Source organism: Denticeps clupeoides, chromosome 4, assembly GCF_900700375.1.
Source record: "Denticeps clupeoides chromosome 4, fDenClu1.1, whole genome shotgun sequence".
Lineage (NCBI taxonomy): Eukaryota > Metazoa > Chordata > Actinopteri > Clupeiformes > Denticipitidae > Denticeps > Denticeps clupeoides.
Window position 1 is genome coordinate 31,758,197 of NC_041710.1, and position 8,452 is coordinate 31,766,648.

Genomic DNA, 8,452 nt, shown 5'->3' on the forward strand with positions numbered 1-8,452 from the left:
CTTCGTGTTGAAATGGGCTATCATAGAATTGGTGAAGAAAAAAAATTAAGTTAATTCATTCATGTTGATCACAAATTAAATACAGTTGAAAGAAATTAAAGTAGTACTTGAGGGTCTTTTCTTCCAACCAGAGCTAGAAAGGGGTGGGGTGCTCTGGATAATTGATTTTGTCATGTAACTGGATTGTACTTTGTCAGGCCTCTACCCGAAGACCTGTCCAACCTGGGCATCCTACCTGGGGCAGTGGTGGCCTAGTGGTTAAGAAAGTGTCCACGTAATCAGAAGGTTGCCGGTTCAAATCCTGATCCGCCAAGGTGCCACTGAGCAAAGCACAGTCCCCACACACTGCTCCCCGGGCACCTGTCATGGCTGCCCACTGCTCACTCAGAGTGATGGGTTAAATGCAGAGGACAAATTTCGCTGTGCATCACACTTCACTTTATTTTATTTGAAGGCTGAGCTCATGCTCAGAAATGTACATGATATACCAGTATGAATAACTTTTCTCCCAGTTGTTCCAGTCATGATAAGTAGGTGAGACCACATAAAAACGATTTGCTTGTGTCTGCTGCAGCGGAACGAGACATGATTCCATGTGCTGCTACTTGGAATTTCAAACAGATTTGATATTCTTATGACCAGCCGAAGGGGTGTAGACTGGTCGGAGGGAACAGATCTCCTAAAGCCACATGACTGCACACAAGTAATCATCCTTTTGTACTTCATGATCACACTGGAATACAATGTTTGAGATATGTGCATTTTGTGTATTGGAAGTGTGCACGTTTAATTATTTGATCTGTTTCTTTATATCTGGTAGTACAAAGGGAAGAAAATGCATGTATGAAATACAGCCTATTTCCATTACATAATAAGTATGTGCCACCTAGTGAATGTCAGCAAAGTTTTTAAGTGCTAGAATGATAAGCTGATAATTTTTCATGATATTGACTAATTGCAGGATTGTTAAGGAGAATAAAAGAAGTGTAACCACTTAAAAACAGGAGTATTTCAGCAGCTTGGTGCATCATTGGCAGGTAGGAGGTCAGGGGACCAACCTCCTGAAGGTGATTGTAACCACTGTGAAGAATGTAACTACTCTTATAGCAGATATATACAAGCTCAGGTGATTCACCCAAAGGGGGAGACCAGTGTCTAGGTTCGTGGAGGTAAATGCTGTGCTATGTGATAGCCAGGGAAAAAGATGCTCAGACCAGGGGAGACAGTTGAACTTACTAAGTATATTTAAATGGAAATAAGAAAATAAATGTACAATCTAACAGCCGGCATTCACTATAACAAAACAACAAAAACTTCTCTTATAAAACCATAACATAATAATTAACATGTAACAATTTGAAATAATTATAAAGTCTCTCTTTCTTTCCTTCTTCCCAAATTGAGTTGTTTTCTTCTTAGTCAGTGCGTTATAGTCTAGTAGGTCTTTCGTCAGTAAGTCTTAGTCAGTAGGTAACAGTCAAAGTCAAGGATGTCAGATCAAGTCCTACCACACCGGTGACCTGTGTGATGGAGAAGGAATGGAGAAGTTCCCTCTCAGATAGGTGAAGAACATCCGCTTTCCAGGTGGCTCGCCATCCCCCTCGTCAGGGAGAAATCCAGCTTTCAATTTCTTCCGAGGAAGGCTCAATAGAACAAAAAACCTAGCCTGCATAACAACATACAACCTTATTGTTTCAGCCATAACCTTCAAATCATTATGGCCATATCTCTGTAAAATTCTTGGTTTCTCAAAATGAAATAATCTCCCAATTTGCATAGCATAGAATACCAGTATTTCTTCCATATCCCTCTATGAAGTATTGTTTTATTCAATGCTACCTGAATTATATGTTTTAGGTTATCAACCATGAAATTATGATTAGTTACTCTTTTTAACCATTAATTATGATTTCAAGTGTTACCATACAATTAACATTTAACCATATGAACAAAATTATCATTCAAAATAAAACATTCCATCTCAAAACAATCTCAAGTCACAGAACATTAATTAAGTGAACTGTACTCATTTTACAATTACAATTTTACTGTAAACATAACCACACAGTATCATTTCACATTAAATTTCGCTAGCATAAGGTGCAATGCAAGTTAGCTACTTTAGCTTAGCTTAGCGTGACTCACCAAGACGATCTGTACAGAGACATTCACAGGTTCTAGGAAATTTCAGGTGCTTTGAGTGATTCAAACCACTGATTTTGGTGGTTAAAACCACTTTTTGTCCACCAAAACCGAACTTTTGTCTCTCGCTCTCTCTCTCGTTCGTGTGCGCTCCTCGTGGTGCTGCGTTGTACTCCCTAACTTGCTAACACAAATCAGGGCGGGACTTTCCCTCTCCTGCAATAGCGATACAGTACGGAGTGGCCCGACCAATAGCAAATAAACAAAACTTGACAGGCACCCAAATAACTTTAATTATTCATAGTCTGGTTTACCACGAGTGATAAGAACAAAAAAAAATTACTTTTCATTAATTACACTATCCCTATATGAAATGAGGGACTCTCTCTACTGATTAAAAGATTTCTTTGGCAAACATTTGATATGATATATTTGCGGTCTTAACAGAACATCAGGCACTGACCATTTCAGGTAATCTTTTCTGGCATGGGAGTTGGGACTGATTTGTCTGGCGTAGTTGTGTCTCCTGATATATTCAAACAACCCATGGGTCAGGTTGAAAAGCACCCTGGACAGCTGGCAGAAGAACCAGAAAATATATATCACACACACACGCATCTATATTTTAGAAGTGGGCATAGATTAATTTTCTTAATCTAGATTAAGGTCACTGTAATCTTGGAATTAATCTAGATTAATCTAGATTAAAATTGCTCATTTGAATTCTTCTGAAGGCATTCAGAATATGTGTGCTACCCAAATAATGACTAAAAGTAAGTCTTTGAGAACGGGTTTCTCAAGCCAGGTGGCGCATCAGACCAGGGGCTCATCTCCTGTTTCCAAAATGCATCACAAACTGCTTGAGAAAGCTGTTCTACTATGATAATTGGTGATGAAAATTAATTATGTTCAATAAGATGTACTTGTGTTTACCAACTGTTTATTCAGTTAAATAGCTGCATCCATGTTACCACGTCACGTTTGATGTGGTAATTTCACAGTTCGAAGACTCGTTCTCGCCCCCTACAGTGCAATTCGGCTAGGTACACATCCGCGCTAAAATATCAAGGTGAAAGTCATCATAGAGTAGCGGTTCTTCTTCTGCGTTGTGTAATTTTTTACATTTTTTTTCTTGAACCACAAATGATGAGCTGACACCCAAGAGATTTTCTGTGCAAAGTGTATTCTGTACAAAAAGGAACAACGCGTCACACATCGCGTCTTTCTGCACCTCTCTCTCTCACAACTAACGCCATGTGTCCAAGAGAACTGAACATTAACATAAAGCATTCACAGTTTACAATACTGCATTCCTGTACAAAAAGCAAGGTCGCGTCAGAACATCGCGTCACACATCGTGTCTTTCTGCACCTCTCTCTACAATATACAGTATTAAAAGAACATCAAAAAATATTCACAAAATAACTCACATGCAAAATATTCCTAATATGTACAGAAATTAAAAAGAAAGAAATAACTTTTTGCACACAAACCCCACGCACCTCTCACAGCTCACGCCATGTTTCCTAGAGACCTGAACAGGGTCTCAAAAACAAAATAAAAGTCTTTAGAAAATAAGAAAATAAAAGACACAAGAAAGAAGAAATATATTTATAAATCTAGTGTAACCATTTAAATCCAGCACAATAGCTTGCGTAGTATAGACTTTAAGAATAGATTAACGGCGATATTTTATTTATCGCCCGATAAGAGTCTCACGTTAACGCAGCACGTTAACGCCGATAACGGCCCACCACTAATATATAAATATATTCTATGTCTCCAACCATTTCTGTCTCCTACCCCTTAAAAATGACGTGACATGGAAACATGGCCATGATTTTCTTGAACAACTCTCTAGCAGGCAATATCGTTCTACGTGATAAAGATCATTTACATAAATCTCTTACTTCCATACATGACTTACCATTCATGCAGGCCCTGGCCATACCCTCTAGACACATGATCTCTGTAGAAAGCCTTGCCATTTCCCACTAAACTTCTCTATGCTGATGGGGGGAAGAGCTCTGTATAATAGGCTGGTGGATGTCCTGGACCTTGTTGTCTGTATGACTCTGTGAAGGACCAATGAACAGCCTTCACCAGAGTTCTCCTGTTGCTGCTGCTGGGGTTGCTCCTGCTTCTGACCCTCTTCATTTGTACCCACATTCTCTGGGTACTGGGGCAGTTCTTCATCTACATCTTCATCAAGGAAAAGCAAAGTTGATCAGTAAACACTTACAGATTAAACATTACTGTAATGTACTGTAAACCAAAATTAAACTGAAAGACCAGATGGAGACAGAAAATGTTCTTGGAAAAAGAGTCCTCCTCTGCAGGAGGACTCTAGCAGAAAGCTGAACTTGAGCTCACCACTCACTTTCTGTTGGTGAGGTGCTCTCCAAAGTGTAAGCCACCACATTGTCACTGCAGAAAAAATAACACAGGGAAGGTAGTTAGACCATTAAAAAAAAGCACAAAAAGATGTAGAAACATTGTACTTAGTCAAACATTGTACTTAGGGTGGTAGTAGCCTAGTGGGTAACACACTCGCCTATGAACCAGAAGACCCGGGTTCGAATCCCACTTACTACCATTGAGTCCCTGAGCAAGACACTTAACCCTAAATTGCTCCAGGGAGACTGTCCCTGTAATACTGTTTGTAAGTCGCTCTGGATAAGGGCGTCTGATAAATGCTGTAAATGTAAACTTTATAGGGTGGTAGTAGCCTAGTGGGTAACACACTCGCCTGTGAACCAGAAGACCCAGGTTCAAATCCAGCTTACTCCCATTGTGTCCTTGAGCAAGACACTTAACCCTAAATTGCTCCAGGGGGACTGTCCCCTGTAACTACTGATTGTAAGTCGCTCTGGATAAGGGCGTCTGATAAATGCCATAAATGTAAATGTAAATGTAAATGTCAATGCAGCCGATTTCCAGTAGAACCTGCACTGGAATGGACAGCCGGCCAAGGTTTGGCTTGATGGTGAACTTGTCCTTCTCTCTGATATCCAGAATATCAGAGGGCAGAGCGACTGGACAAGTGAAAGACAAGGAGTTAAAACATCAGCTTCATAGTAGTTTGTTATTATAGAAGCAATTTTATTCAACAAAATTGAGACTAGGATTATGCAGTGTGTGTGTGTTCTTCTCACCTGTGGAACTGTATCCATAAAATTGGTGCTGATTCGCTTTTTGTCTATAGGAAATAATGACCGGAACTTTTTCAGCTCTTTTCCTTCCGCATTATACGCAGTTTATATTTTTCAATACGATGCTACTCTTCATTTTGTGCTGATAGACGCTTGTTACTGGTACAAATGTATGAGGCACCCCCTTATGAGGCGCCCCTCTAGGCCATATAGCAAGAAAATGAGAAAAAATTTCACACACAGCTGCACTTTATGAACACTTGTGATATGCACGCCAGTTATGGGAACTTCTCTACAGTGCGGCACGCAATGCCTTATGGGAAATGAAGTCTCTCCGTCGCAGTGCACTTTCTACCTCGCGACAAAACGAGAGATATAACTGGTTAAAACGTATGAGCGAGAGCTGGTTCACTCAAATACGACAAGCACTCTGCATGATGAATTTCAATGAGCAAAAAAGTATTTAGAGGCATTTTAAAACGCTTAAAACAGCGGCTCCATCAGCTGCAACGTTACTCTCTGCCTGCGCTGCAGTTACACGTCTGCGACGAACGTCTGTAATAGATACGCGCTACCGCAAATACGATTTTAGGAAAATATGTGGAGCAAGGTGTCCTGACGATAAATGCTACCTATTGATTTCTACCTGGAAGGTCTGCGCATGCGTCGTCCCACAAGCGTTCGACGTAACAATGCAAAGTGTTCTACCTTTTTGGGAAAACTTCGTTTGCTGGTGAGTTAAACTATTTTCTTTGCTTTACTAAATAACTGACGTGATTTGATCTTAAGATAAATTAAATCAGAGACAAATAACGTTAACAGCAGTAAATCTCAGTGGAAAAGTTTTATAGCGACTCAAGTAATTACCTGCCACTGCTCGAATTCTGCACACCGAAACTAGTTCAGCGTCCCAAATTTAAACATCTACGTTTAGTGAAATAGTGAAAGTGCAGTGATTATAATTCTGAAACACCGCACCACAGAACACGATAACACCATAAAAATTAACACTAAATGCCGCTTTGAATATGGCGTCCGTGACAGCTAATGCGTCAACAGAGCCGCCATCTTGGGAGGGGTAGCGCCCCCTTTTAAATGAATGAGCGTCTATCAGGGCCAAGAATACAGAATTAAAGCACCATAAACGGGTAAATTTGAGAAGCGAAATTTTATTCTCTTTATTCGTTATAAATATGTATGTATTTACATATGTAATAAATATAGCATACATTTATGTCCAAAAATCTAAGCATATGAATATTTTTTCATTCAAAATATAACAACATGCAGAACTAAGCAAATACAAACACCTCAAAAAACTCCTAGTAATGGTAGCTTTACTTTACTTTACTTTACTTTACTTAAGAGACGCTTTTATCCAAAGTGACTTACAAGAGGAAGACACCAGCAATTCTAATTCGGTTTCTATAGATTTTGAGTTACAAAACTAAGAGCCCAAATCACTTTGCACAAAATCACTTTGCACAAAATGACTCTGCGCTTTTTAGGTCCTTGCTGCTCTTTCTTTTATGGCTCTTTCTCTCTTTCTTTAAACATTGTAAAAAAACTGTAACTCATTTGCACACCTTCACCCTACCAGTTACACATATTTTATGTTAAAGACGTAAAAGTGTAATACTTGGTTATGTTTGCAATATTTGCATATTGGTTATTGGTTCATTGTTTACTTGCAACATTTGCAATACTGTGGTCTGTAGCAGTTGCAGAAAGCATTTCACTGCACATCATACCGTGTATGACTGTGTATGTGACAAATACAATTTGAATTTGATTTGATTTGAATTTTGATAAAGCCTAACTTGTCAGGAAAAGAACATGCTAGGGAATTGTTAAGTGCTAGACGAAATATTTTTTTTTTGTGCAGGTGTTTTTTGTGCATGTGTTAGTGTTAGACTCGTCTGAAATACTTTTGATGAGCCTTGTAGTGTTACCACTCATACATTTATTTTTACACTATTATCCAAATCAATAAGATTTGTATGGATTTGTAGAGAAATATAGACATACATACTTTTTTATATTTAATATGAAAGATGAACATCCATTTGGAGAAAATAACTATATTCAGGGCAGGTTCATACACAGGTATTTTGTATAGATTTTTCTGGAACTATAGACAATGAACTGTACAATATATACAGGTGTCAGTACAGCTGTGACTTTACTATGGGGTGTGGTGGAAGACGGATGCTCTGGTCTGTAACATTATTAGTCAAACACCAAATTTGTTAAAATATGTGTTCAGCGCTATTCAGTTTACAGTGTGGTTTATGCACAAATGCTTACACATGTGATTCCATATGTGTTTAGCCACTGTTTGACTACACTGGACTACATGCTTTATTAACTTTACACAAATGTTAGTAGCAGTAAGTTTTTGATTATCTTAATCTAACAAAATTGGTTTGAAATTACTTTTTTTTGCCATAATTCTCAGCCCTTTTACACATGTATAAAATGATTTGCATTGTTTGATACTCTAATTATATTGATTTATTTTTAATTGTACATATATTCTTAGTTTGTAAAATAACAATAATTATTTTTGCGTAAATGTTATTTCTTGTGTCTTAGCTATGGAGGAAAGGTGGGCAGAACTATTCAACTCTCTGACTCTGGATTTATACCCCTGTGGATATAATAAATCCCAGAAATTAAACCTTAGAAGGTATGCTTCAAAATTCCAAGTTTCTGCAACTGATTGAAATATAGCTGGTGTCTGGGTGAAAAAATGATATTAGTTTCTGCATTAATGTTAACTGTTGAAGGAGAGAAAAGTCAGGGACAATGGTGGCCTAGTGGTTAAGGGAGTGGCCCTGTAATCAGAAGGTTGCCGGTTCAAATCCTGATCCTCCAAGGTGCCACTGAGCAAAGCACCATCCCCACACACTGCTCCCCGGGCTCCCCATGGCTGCCCACTGATGGTTAAAAGCAGAGGACACATTTTTTTTGTGTCACTGTGTGCTGTGCTGCAGTGTTTCACAATGACAATCACTTCACTTTCAAAAAAAAAAAGGAGATGCAAGAAAGTTCTTCAGGGAATTTCACTCTTTGCCATTGGGCATTCAGGTATCATGAAAACACGCACTGCAATGTGCTCTAAATGTTATTGGCTTGGAATGAGCATTGATATTGAC

General features: G+C 38.7%; 1 long non-coding RNA gene across 1 annotated transcript; it reads right to left on the reverse strand.

The window, feature by feature from the left end:
• Positions 1-1,221: 1,221 nt before the first annotated feature.
• LOC114789269 (uncharacterized) lies at positions 1,222-2,410 on the reverse strand. Its single transcript, XR_003749637.1, has 2 exons — positions 2,146-2,410; positions 1,222-1,666 (listed from the first exon to the last, which is right to left on the reverse strand). It is a non-coding gene; the product is annotated as an uncharacterized LOC114789269 (long non-coding RNA).
• Positions 2,411-8,452: the final 6,042 nt, after the last annotated feature.